Consider the following 13,914-nt stretch of genomic DNA (forward strand, 5'->3'; position numbering starts at 1 on the left):
CCTTTGGAATATGAAATAAGGAACATAAATGGTTGAAAAACAATCCCACAATGCACATGTATTAATAACATTTATACAAATACAAAAATTAATAAGATATTGTTTTTTTATAACTCTTAAATGTCCATTCTATGACAGGGCTCATTTTGCCGAGTTTTCTATACCTCAAGTTTGTAGATTGTCTCGCACCAGGGCTGGTGCTAGGATTTTATTTCGGTGGGAGGCAGATTCAATATATTTCAAATTTTTCTGATGACATTTCATTTTTTTCCACTCGGATTTGAGGATACTTTTTAAAAATAAGATTAAACCATTTTTATTTATTCCATAAATTATATAAAGGCCTCTGTGAAAAAATATTATTTTTACAGACAAAAAATGCAATCCTTAAAGTAAAATCTAAAATATTATAAAGAAAAAATAACATTTATCAATAATGTAGCTGTCCTTCGCAGCAATGATTAATTTCAAGTGAAGGCAGAAGACCTGGTACCCGATGAGGATGTAGTCCAGTACTGGCTAACAGTGGTATTGAAGGCATTTGTGTTTAGATGACGGACACTGCAGGCCTTCCCCTCCACATGCAACCAAAAGTTTTAGTTAAGGAGGGTCGGGATCAGGGCTGTAGGGAGCCACAGTGTCAAAAATGAGTTTAAAAGAACTCAAAAGACCATTCAAAACTTCTTCATAAGAGTCTTGCAACGGAGGAAATGTTTTTTTTTAATTGCAAGTGTCAAAAGTAGCCTTTCCAACCTCAAAAGTCTTATTCTACCATCTTTTTTTTGAAAGGCCTCTGGACAGTCTGGTGTGAAACCCTGAATCTCTTCCAAGGGGCCTCATGTACTGAAGGAGATTTGCCTGGGTCGTTTTTTTAACTTCTTGGGGTCCAGTTTGTCATTTTTCAGAGAGGCCTTCTTCCTCTCTAACGTTTTGGACTAGGTAACCGCTCAACTGTAGTCTTGAAGACACTCAACTGTTTGGAATGCACGAAGGGAACTTCGTGGATCCCATTCAAGTATATTTTTTTCGATCTGTACGTTAGCAAGAGAGCTCGTATTTTTTTTTTTTTTTTTTTTTGTGCATAATTGTTTTGGCTTTAATAAATCGAAAAGATGAATTAACTTCAATCCCTCATCCTTAATTTATTATTGAATTACTAAATGTAGAGATTTCAATGGACCACTTGGTACTCCATAGGGGTATGGTGTCACTCGGACCTTCCTCGTACTATGTTCATGAATAAATCGGAAACATTATAATATAGTAACATACTCTATGGTCTACATTTTCAAATAACTTCATTGTTTTTAATTTTTTTTTTGTTGAGAATTCCATGTGATAATTTCAGATATCTTTATATATCATTTTGTCTTGAAAGAGATATGGTATTTGAACTGGATTATTTTCTGCTGAAAAATATGTGTCTCACCATTTAATAATTACTCATTAATCTTAATTAAGAAATACATTGTCTGGCACGCTTATCCGAAAAATATTAACATAACCTTCACAATCATGATTGAATTCACTGTAGACAAAAAAAAATATTGAATGTCAATTTACACATTCATTAATAATAATTATAAAATTACTATTTTCAATTACAAGTTCCAATATTATGATTAAATTATCATTGGAACCCCTTCAGAGAACTTACATAATCGTGTTTTACAAAGATTTTCCTTTTCCTCCTAAATGTTCCTTAAAGATGATAAAATCAATGAGAGGAATATTTAGGCTTCAAGAAGGTAAAGAATGTGTACATAGAAAAAAATGACAAATTTTATTTTAGCTACTATTTGCAATGTGATAATATTTTGCTATCAAAATTATCTTTTAGAAGGCAAAAAGAAAAGAAACCTACCTATGGGTTTTTAGTATCGATATAGAATCAACCAAAAATATGTGCCATTTGTTTCAAGCAACAAAAAAGTAATGTACATTTAAAATTGTTTATATATCATAAAGAAAAATAAGTTGTCTGACTTATTGACGATGGAAATAAGATTAAGGACATTGCCAACGTTTCTGTGTACAAGGTGAAGGACAATTACAATACGACCTTTTCCGATATTCTTCGGAATGGAAGACACTGTTTGCAAGATACAGAAGCCAATATTAGTGCAGTTAAAATCAAAATTCAATCTGCTCCTAATAGTAATTTCCAATAAGATTTCCAGGGAGTTGACAACAATGCTCGAAACCACATTGTAAAACATGACCTAAGCCACAAATAAATAGATTCTACCAATGTTTAAGGGCTAAAAGCCCAACAATGCGATTAAACACTTGAGAGATACAAGAAAATTCTCAACAAGCATATCTTTTACTACCTAATTCATCAAATCTGAATACCTGGGATTACTTTATGTGGAGACTGTGGAGTCAAAGGCTCGTACAGCCTACACCCCCCCCCCCTCCTACACAATGTTGATGTCATGGCTATGGCCAAAAAGTGAAACAACATTCGCAAGGCCTTAGTCAAATATGTTTGTGACAAGTATTGAGGCTTGTATAGCTTCCATGCGAGGAGTTTTAGAGAAACATTTCTCAAAGTAAATTTATTTCCGTTAAATAAATAATTTTTTTTCAACCATTGTTTGTGTATGGTTTTTTTTTTTCAGGTACTTTTCGTTCATCCATTATTTTTTAATTGTTAAATATGAATAATTTAAATAAATTTGTAGACCACAATTTCAAATATATAGTAACAATAAACTTTTAAGAACACATTAGCCATATAATTATAGTATATATTTGGTATACGAATAAAAAAATTTTTTTTTTTTTGTTAAATAAATCTAAACTTTTTAATAAAAGGAGATAATTATAATTTTTTGTTCTGTTGTTTTGTAAATAATAATATTTTAATAGGATTAAATGTGATTTAACACTGATGAAAAAACTCACCAAAAATATTGGACCGTAATTTCAAATAATTCCATAAAAATATAAACAAATGCTGATCTTCTTATACAGAGACAAATTTATAAAGATGTAATTTGACTTACACAAATTCTTTTTGTTTAATTTAAATCTTTATTTTACATGAAAAATCTGATTGATGCAATGGAAATTTTAATATCACTATCATTGGGAATGTTATTTTCTACCAATGTATATATATCTACATATATTTTTTATACATTTAAATGACTGAAAAAATAATTAATTATGAAGAATAAATAGTTATTGCCCATTATACATAAGATTTTCATCCCTATGACAACACTATACAATAGTTATTTCACGCCAAATTTAATATTTTTATTTAAGCTGTAAAACACAAAAATAACTATTGAAACGTTTAACTGAAATCCGTATTGCTTTTCAAGCATATTTTAAATCATGTGTAAGAGTATATTTAGTATTCAAGCCTTAATCTGACGTTAATTCTTTATATTAATTAAAATTATTGATAATAAAAATTCATAAAAGTCTTTCATAATTCGAAAGATAGATTATTTATTAAGTTACCGTGAATAAAATTCCTACAAAATGTGTCTAATTATTCATCAATAAAGTGAAATTAGAGGTCAGATTTAGAAGCTAATATATTTTTTAACTGCTCTGTGTTATAGTTAAAACTAAGGAATAAATTTTATATTACAACTTGAAAAGATATGGCGTCAAAAAAAGCTTTAATTTTTCATTTTTACATAAAATTATTATTACATATTTATATTATATGGTACATGCAAAAAATGTTTTAAATTAGATATGATTAAGTATAAATAAGGTCTTAATCGTATTCTATTCTGAACTCCCAATCTTTCTTTTGTGAGTTTGAAACATAACGACAAATCAAATAACTTAGTTAAATTAAATATTTATATATTAGCTCCCATACAAATATTTACATGAACTTGCATTGATTTTTTTAGTAAAGTACAACATAAGAATACTATAATAAAATCAGAAAAACACAAAGAAAGCGATAAAATTCTTATGCAAATTTGGATTTTTTTTTTTTTTGAGAATATAGCTTTAATAATATATATATTTATTCAATTATAATAAAAATATATTGAATGAAAGGTCATTGTCAATATAGTACTCACATTTGCTTGGTATTACAATCTTTTAATAAACTTTTTATTAAAAAAAAATAATGTTAAATCCAAAAGAAATAAGTATCTGGAAAGAAAAGTTTCCAGTCTTTTCCAATCAAAATTATCATTCCTACTTTTTCTTCAAAAATTACAATTTTAATATGTCTTAGGGTTGAAATATGGCTATTGCATCGAAAATAATTGTTCACTAATATTTTTCGAGTTTTGGTTGAAATAAAAATCTTTCCAAATCACTAACACTGTATATTTTCTTGAAGAATGTCAAGATATTAGTTGATCTATAAAATAGTTTAAGTCTCCCTTATCACCTTCAGAACTTGTAAAAAAATATTGTTAGCTTCGAGGGAAGAAAAATAAAGCTAAAATATAAAACGATAATTTTTCCATTCTTATATCTTGCAAGCATATAATGTAAAAGTTTTTGAAGAAATAAGTATTTCATAAGTCCAAACTGTACATTTTATTCTATACACACCTTGAATTTAATGAAAGGGCTTTGCTAATTATCAAAATTATCTTTACATTTTTCAAAGTTAGCTTAGAGTAATTGGTTATTTTAGTTTGTTTTTTATGCGTCATTCGGAGACTGAGGCGATCTCTGAAGTTTATAGATTAAAATAAAAATAGAACTCAATTTCTTTAGATCTTATTGGATGTTTGCTCTTTTAGAAGCCAAAGTCCTTTACTTACAGAATATCTTTTAGAAACTGAATACAGCCAATGTTCGTCATAATAGAATAAGATCATGATTAAATGGATTATTTGAACGATTTCGTGGATATATCTTCTCCATCACTTTATACCTTACCTTCAGTGTCAACTTGAATGTCACTGCATTGTTGGAAGACTCTTTAGTATTATATTTCCCTTCTCTTTTTCCAGTGTTGTTTAGATTACACTGTTCCTTTAATTCATGATTCGCTCTTGAATATAACCAACCCCACTAAAATTTGATTCTTTCTTTTATTTTTCTGTCAAAAAATAAGGGATTCGCGTGATAACGATTTATATATTCCTCCGTATACCTTCCAGTGGTACATACATTGAAATAATCACCTATTTCATTTTGATGAATCTCCCTATATTCCATTATCTCTCCTTTTTAAATTATTTGATGTACCTCCAATTTTTTTAAATTAGCTTCCTTAGAGCAACTTTTTAGATCAATTAATTCTCTTTTTAAATTCAAAAGTGGTTTCCAATTTTTAAACACTTATAAATATATGTATATTTGTTTATTTGGGTTTATTTTAAGAGTTAATCCATTAAATATCTAGTGAGATATTAGTATTGGAAGTCAAGGTGTAGCTGGGAAGGGTAGAAAAGTTGCTAACACTAGTTGGGCAATAAAAATCAAGGCTAAAAATGGAAGGGCGGAAAAATCAAGTTTATAGACAAATTTTAAAATATAATAACCTTAAATATCAATCTGTGATATTACCTTAATCATATAAAGTTTGATTAGTTTATTATTTTTCTTCTATAATATATAAATATGTTTTTATTTGATTAGATTATTTCAATATAAAATATATATATATTTTTAGGTAAATTGAATTTTGTTTGAATCATAACAAAAAACAAATTTATTTATGTATAATAAATAATTTGACAACACACTCCCTTGATAAGTTAATATTAATATTACTGCAAAATTACAAATAAGTTATTCCCACTCTCCCCCTACATTGTACCAAGAGGGTAACAGGTCACAAATAAGTTGAAGTCATCTTCTAACTCTGGATTACATCTACAAAGCAGACAAACAGAAATCAACACATTTACAGACTATTAAAATCCAATCGGTGCATTTTTCAAAAACAATTTCAAGTAGTTCCTTGACATGTTGGTCATTGTCTCCTTGGTGGAGGGAATCAGAGAGTCCTTCACGGCACTAGATGTCTGATTTATTTAAGATTCAACGTAACTATATATGAAATAATCCATCGAATTAAAATCCGGATTACTTGGTGGCAAATTTCCTTCACAGTGAAGTCATATCAGGGCTCACTTAGCAACTTAAGGGACATGACAAGGTGCTAAATCTTGTTGTATTATCCAGATTGTGACGCCAGTCACATTTGAGCATTTCCTTAAATTGTAAACTCAAACTTCTTCATATCTGGAGCAGCTGTCAACATGATCCCATAATTTTCACTAAGGTAGTTGATACAATATTCTGCTTACAACTTCCCTCGAAACATGGACATATTGATGGTGACCTTTCTAGATATGATTCTCTATAACTTGCAAAATCTTGTATAAATAGACAAAATTTGTTGTATTTTGAATCTATTGTTTGTATGATAGCTTTTAACCACAAAAGTTCTTTGGTAATATTTCTGAACGCCAGACCACCCATAAAAAGCTTACAAATTTACTTTTTGGCGTCAACTAAGTGGTATGACATAGTAATATCATGATAGAATACAAATATAAATGTTAAAAATATTAAACTTTAAAGACCAGAAGAAAAAAAATGTTCTTGAAGATAAGACCTGATTTTGCAGTAATGGAATTATAAAAAAATCGAATTATTCTTAAAAGCTTCTAGTTACTATGAAGATAAGTTAAATCTAAAACCATTAAATATATATTCACTTATTTTTTAACAGTAAAAGATAGTTTCAAAACTAAGACATTGTATTAATGCATCAAATATTTAATATGAGCACTAGCACTTCTAATTTACTATATTTTAAAAGCTGTTGTTGTCATATAGTTTCGCTGAACTAAAGGTACATAATATGTATATATGTAAAGGAAATATTAGTATAACAGTGATGTAGACTTATCTACTCATATCTGAAAAAAAGTTAATATGGAACATTTTCTGATTTAATTAAGTGTAAAACTTTTTTTACTCATTATCCTTTTCAACTACTATATGCATATATAATGTATAGTTGAAATAAGTACTAGTACATGCATCCATCCTCTATATACTCTATGTTTAATTGCACCATAAATCATTTCTTTATTTATCTTCTTTAAGAATACTGAAGATCTTTATAAGTGGTTATGTACATTAAACATAAATTCATCTATCTAAATAAATAAACGTTTGGTTTTTTAATAGATGACCTCACTTATTCAACGATAAAATATTGAAAAAATAATATTTATTTTTTAACTAACAATCAATGTTCTTACAATATTTTTATAATTTTTTTTTTTTAAATTAGTAGAAATAAAAAAATGGTTATAATGTGACTTTATGTAGTTTGTGCGTCAAAAACACCAACCATTTTTAAATGTAATTTTAGAGACCAACAATGTTGAACTCATGCAAATAAATGAAGTCTAATATAATGAGCATGTAACAGAGGCTTGAAATCAGAAACATAAATGAAACTCAATATATAAATAACAGCGATTCTAGATGTTACTCTACAAAATAATTTACTTTAGTAGTTTTTTTGTTATGCCACCACCTCCACACACACTACATATTTATCTAACTATCTTTCTCTTTCATTTGTTTTTCTTTCTATGACTATCTAAAAAATGAAATTTCTTAACCTAATAGTTAAAAAATGAGATATTTTCTTGAAAAATTGTGATGGCTCTATTCCAAATTGATACCAACATACAGTGTTATTGAAAATGTAGTTTTTCAAAATTTCAGATATTAAATAACATATTTTACTTCTTTTTGATTAATTCTTCTTGAAACTAAGTGATTCTGAAGAAAAAGCAACTATTTTAAAATTTAAACAAAAGGGAACTCAAATTCTAAGTATATCAAAGATGTTATGAAAAAGGTAATAAAATCTATCTATATTAGAGTTTCAAATGTATGAATACCTATTTTCAATATCAAGCTCTTCAAAAAGCTTTGAATTTTACAAAGGGTGGAAAGTATCGAAGCATTTAGGGTTTTTTTAAGGGTGACAAAGAAAAATTAAGGTCATATTTGGTATACAAGGATACAATTTTACTAAATGTAGGGTATTTTGTTGATGTGCAACAAAAGAAACGATTTTGTTGAATAGTACCATTAATCCAAGTAAATACTGAACTTTAAAACTTATACTTATATATTTACGTACAATGTAGACATACAGGGGTTGGAAGCAAAACGTGGACTGAATGACTGATTTTAGAAAAAATATCAATAGTTTTATTTTCTGAGGATTCGTTTTGAAAATTTTCGCACAAAACTTTGAGAGACGACCTTTGTGAACATATTCACTCCGTATGACCGCCCTCAGCAGCAATCACAGCCTCCACACGGCGGTGGAAAGCCTTACAGGTGTTAATGATGAACTTCTCCGAGAAGCTGTTCCACTCCTTCACAATGGCCCCCTTCAGGGAATCCACGTTCGGATGATATTTCCGGTTAGTCTCCCTCTCTCAAGTTCCCCACACAGCAAAGTCCAAAGGGGTCAAAAACCGGCGAAGATGATGGCCACATGTCCTTGGACCAAAAATCAGTCATGTTTTCGGCTCAGAACTTCTGGCATTTGGCCGATGTGTGTGAGGATGCACCATCTTAGGTCCACAAATAGTTGTCCTCTGGGGTAGGTTGCCTTGAGCCATGGCAATATGGTGAACCTGAGCACCATGTAGTAGACCTCCCGGCCGATTTTCTCCCCGGCCTTAAAAAAAGGGATGCATCTTCTTGCTGTTGGACGTCACGATCCCCAGGACCATTGTTTGAGCCGGATGTTTTATATGAAACAGCACCTTGACCTCCTCTGGTGATCCCCGAAGCCAATGGGCGTTCCAATGGGTGTAGACCTGGTCCACGGTCAAAAGCTTCTCGTCAGAGAAATTTTTTACTGTGAATATATTTGCTTTGATCCACGCACGAACTTTTTTGCACCTCTGCAGTCTCCTTTCCTTCGGAGTGTCTATCAACAGGTGGTGTGAGGTCCTTTTGTAAGAGGACAATCCCAAATCCTCCTTCACAGCTCTCCTGATTGTCCCCTTATCCACGTCAAACTCGTTAGAGAGGCGATTCATGGATTTTGGAGGGCCTCATTGATCTTCTTCTTCAGGTCCCCCAGAAACTCAGAATCCCTTTTTCTTCTTTCCTTTAGAGGTATTTTCCATCCTTTTTTATCTAGGCCACCTTGAAAATGAGGCTCCTGGATAACTCCACAATGTCCATAATCTCTGTAACCTCAATTTTGGTATCCAGAAGGTCTGAGATCCTCTGCCTTTTTATTTCTTGCTCACTCATGATGTAAGATTTGAGAAATGTTTATTTCTATTTACTTATGCAGAAATGAAAGAAAATTCAGAATATGCAGGGGAAAGTCACAAAACCTTGCTTCTTTAATTTTATAATTATCATTTATTAACAGTCCACGTTTTGCTTCCGAACCCTGTATGTATCCACAAAAATAAATAATTTACAAAAATTGTAACAGGACTTTCATTTTACCATACCACCAAATATCTTCGTACATACGGGTTTCATTAATATTGTATGATTAAATATTCTAATAATTGCCTCTTTTTTTCATTAGAGGATAACAAAAAGGGAGCTGACATTTGTTAATTTATTAACATAGAACATTATATGTATGATGTTAATAAAACTCATGTTGTGTAAGCACAACAGTGTAAAAACGAATACATGGAAAGAAAAAAAGTATCAAAAGACTTCTTTGAGATAAAGCAGCAAAATATGAAAAGACAATTGTTTTGTCTTTTTCTTGTTGCTTTTCCTTATTTAAGATATCCTGATATGCTTCTTTATTTATAAAGGTCGATGGGAAAAATGAGGGAATCCCGGTGAACATTGAATATTCAAGAAACTTACATGATATCTAACTCCATTTATACCATGCATATTTCCAAACAAGATTCTATGTAAATAGTCCTAGAAATTGTATTTTCCTCTGAGTCTAGCCTTGAAATCGGATTTAATAAGGTATTGTCACTTGGGGCGATTAGCAGAATGAGATGGGTGTCCAGCAATTTGAACCCAATTTTTCAATTTTGGTAAAGTTGACAATGGAAATGTGTTTGTTGTCCTAATGAAACAAAACATTATTGAAAAGTAAATGTAACAGTTTTTTAATAAAAATTGGCTCATACATGTCTTTAGAGATGAATATTCTAGAAACATGGGTGTTGACAATAGTGGTGGCTTGAAATTCCAACGAACAATAGTTTAGAGGACGCAAGTAGAGACATTTCTACGCAAAAGAAAGATAAATAAAAAGATAGGCGGAAGTGTAGTTACAAAAGCAACATCAAAATTGACTGAATTTAAAAATAATTTCTATATAAATGAAAAATGTTAACGATAAGCAAACTTATTTTGTAAATCTATGGTTAGGGGTGGCAGTATTAAGTATTTACATATAAACCCTCATCATAAGGGTTTTTCATTAAAGAGGCTTCCATATTTTTTTCCATTGGGGAGAAAACCCCGCCATATTAATTCTCTTCATTTTAGATTATGAAACTGCATTAGTATATATTTCATCCTGGAGAGTTACATTTGATCAGCGATTGCAAATTACTCAAATTGATCATCAAAGTAACTATTTAATACTGATGCTGCTTTTCAATGCAAAATCATCTTTAGTAATAAAGCTCATTTTTGACTCAATGGCTTTGTCAATTAGCAAAATATGCTTTATTGGTAAGGCAGCAATCCAAAAATGCTTCACAATAGATAATTGAACTTAGAAAAATAATGTTTGGTTGGATTTCGTTTGATCATTGGGCCTTATTTTTTCGTTGATGATGTTAATCGCCACGTTATTGTAAATGAAAATCGTTAGCACAAAATGAAAGCTGATTATGTCGCCCTAATTGCAAGGTATGGAAATAGAAAACATGTGGTTTCAGCAAAAGAGGGTCACATATCAAACAGCAAACGCCACAAACGATTTATTGAAAAGCAAATTTGGTGAGTACGATATTTTAAAAAATGGACCAGTTGATTGGCCGAGATATAACGCCTTTATATTATTTTCTTTGTAGTCATTTGACGTTATTGTTCTACACTAAAGGATCGGTAATGTCAGAAGAGCTCAGAGAATATATCGAACGCAAAATTGTTGTAATATCGGTCAATTTATAGAAAAAGTATTGGAAGATTGGGCTCAACAATTGAAATTCTGTAAATGAACTAGTAGTGGTCTTGCTAGAGAAATCGATTTTTATACTTCAGTGTATATGTTAATTATATGTACTGAAAAAATAAATTTGTCAAAATCTTTAAAGGTTTGAGTTTTATTTAAAAAGAAATTGAAGCGCTCTTAATGAAAAGCTATTCAGTTGAGCCAGTATACTAAATGTATGCAATCTGCATCATCAATCCTACAACACACTTGTGATTTTTAAAGTAATATTTTTTCTTACTTTATAGATAAAACTGTTATCAGCTGATATTCTTTCGGTTAAAATTACCATATTTTTACAACATTTTTCCAAATATAACTTTTTTTCTTAATTCTCTTATTATGTTGTTATTACGATTTCAACCGTTAATATTTTGTACAAAAAAATTATAAGGTGACTATTTCAAGGAATAGTGACTTTCTACACTAATAAATATACAATTTAAGTACTACACCTTCTTATATATCATGATTATGCTACCTATTTGTATTATCCATATAAATGTGTAAGTAAACAAAAACATAAATCTATATTAAATATTAAAGAAAATAAACAAAATTTATGATATAAAAAAAGACACAAACTTTCTAAAGATCCGATGAAAGCTCAAAAATACAACATAATAGAGTTATGTCTTCGTCTTTTTGTTTCTATCCTTTCGTTCTATTTTATTTCATTAAAAAAAGAAGCACACACATTTTAGGGTTTTATACCTACAGGAAACTCCGGATAAATATCTATTTTCCGGGGAAACTCTGCATTTCATTATTTTATAATATAAGCTTAATTTAGTTATATACATATAATTCATTGAAGTAAACGTTGAATACAAATTAAATGAAGCCTAACTCGGTCAATAGTTTATATGCTGTGTAAGTGATGCGATATAGGAGTGTGGTATGTAATGCTTTTAATCTAACAAAAATACATTACATTTTTTCTGACTTTTTTAATTTTATTTTTAAACATCCTCTCTTTATAACTCTACAGACTTCTCCCATAAATGCTCCCATCTCTGTAACCCTTCCAAACAATTCTCTGAGTTTTCCCCTGCAAAATAATTGCTAATGAGATTTTGGCTCTATTTAGTTCGAGTTGGGTTGACTTAGACACGTAAAATTATTTTACAATAAGACTGTATATGTTTGCTATTGTTTGAATCGTTTTATAGGCTGAACTTTCCAGCATAAATATTTAATGATAGCTCGATACTCAAATTTACCCATTTTCACAAAAACATTCACATCAACTCACTGAAACGACTGTTAATAACAACCTCGCGTCCAAAATGTCTCAAACTTTAGTAAGTAGATGTGACTTACTTTCATTTACGAGTAATGCCATCTTGACATTGAGGTCGGAAATTTTTCAGACTACCATCGTATTGGGTGTACAGTATAAGTTTGTACAGGTTGTAACTTGGTTGTAAACAGGTAAATCATGCAAGGTGTTGTGTTTCCTGTCTATAGAGGGTGGGTTTGTAGAAAATAAGATGGGACTGGCGTGTACTACATGTGCGTGTAGCAGGTGCAGAAAAAAATAAATGCTCAAATAAATAAACAGACTATATATAATACCATTTACTTACATCTTAGTATAAATGATTAATTTCTTTGAATTGTTGCATATTTTTATATATTGGAGTACGGTGGAAAATTCAAAATGATTTGAAATGAGTTTTAAAGTTGTAAACATCTCCACAAGAACGCTTATTTCTACTACTCAAAAATCAGGATGAGGTAAAAAAATCTGTCCTTAAATTGAGATCGAAAAAACAATTTTCAACACTCATACATAATATTAATAAATATACGTTTATTTCGATAACAAAAGAAATCTTAACAATGAAATAATAATACAAAATAGAACAACTCCTTATTATTATTAATAAATAAAAAATTTTATAATATAAGAACATATACTATGTATATACATAATAGAGAGAAAATTTAATCTATTTTTAGTCTGTCACTGGCCTTGAGACATATAAAAAAAATAAAGTCAATATTTTCGCATAAGTATAATGCTCAATAACATTATTTATATAAATTCTAACAATACCTATGTTCCTTTAACATTATCGAATTTCGTTATATTTTTTCTTCACAAAAGATTAAACATTCTTTTGAGTATAAAAGGTATAAATAAACTATTTTAGTTACGTAGCAGATATCTTTTTACACATAGTATGTATGTTTTCGATATTAAATTCACAAACTGAGCATCATTTGGATCCCATTCTCTTTTTATAAATAAAAGTATAGACTTACTTTTTGGTAGCTTACAAATTATTCGAGTACTGAAAACTATGCTATAAACGAAGAATTGAAAATTGCAATGAGTATATTGTATAACGATCTATAAGAGATTAGATTTACTACATAGGTTGGACGTCATATTCAGATCAAGTTGAGATCCTTTGTCGCATAACTACTTTTGGTTTCGAATTGACCTATCATTGGCTCAAGTAGTACATTTATTTATTTCTTGGTCGATTCTTATACTTTAATAAATATAGACCATGGGAATGTCTAGTAGCGCTTATGAATGAATATCGCCGTAAAATGAGTTATAGTCATTTAAGAAATGCAAATATTGGCTCAATTTATGGTTGGAAGGGGCATAAATTCCGCCCATGTATTAATAATTATGCTTAATTTGAGATAATACATATCTGCAAACAAATATAAATATAAGGTATAGTGCTCTTTTCTGACTGGACTATAAAATTCTCAGAATAGGAGGTTGAATT

General features: G+C 29.7%; 1 protein-coding gene across 1 annotated transcript in view; it reads right to left on the reverse strand.

The window, feature by feature from the left end:
- The window catches only part of LOC121120605 (atrial natriuretic peptide receptor 1), a 339,724-nt gene that overhangs the window by 212,548 nt on the left and 113,262 nt on the right, over positions 1-13,914 (reverse strand). The gene's annotated exons all lie outside the window — the stretch shown is intronic.

Source organism: Lepeophtheirus salmonis, chromosome 6 (assembly GCF_016086655.4).
Source record: "Lepeophtheirus salmonis chromosome 6, UVic_Lsal_1.4, whole genome shotgun sequence".
NCBI lineage: Eukaryota > Metazoa > Arthropoda > Copepoda > Siphonostomatoida > Caligidae > Lepeophtheirus > Lepeophtheirus salmonis.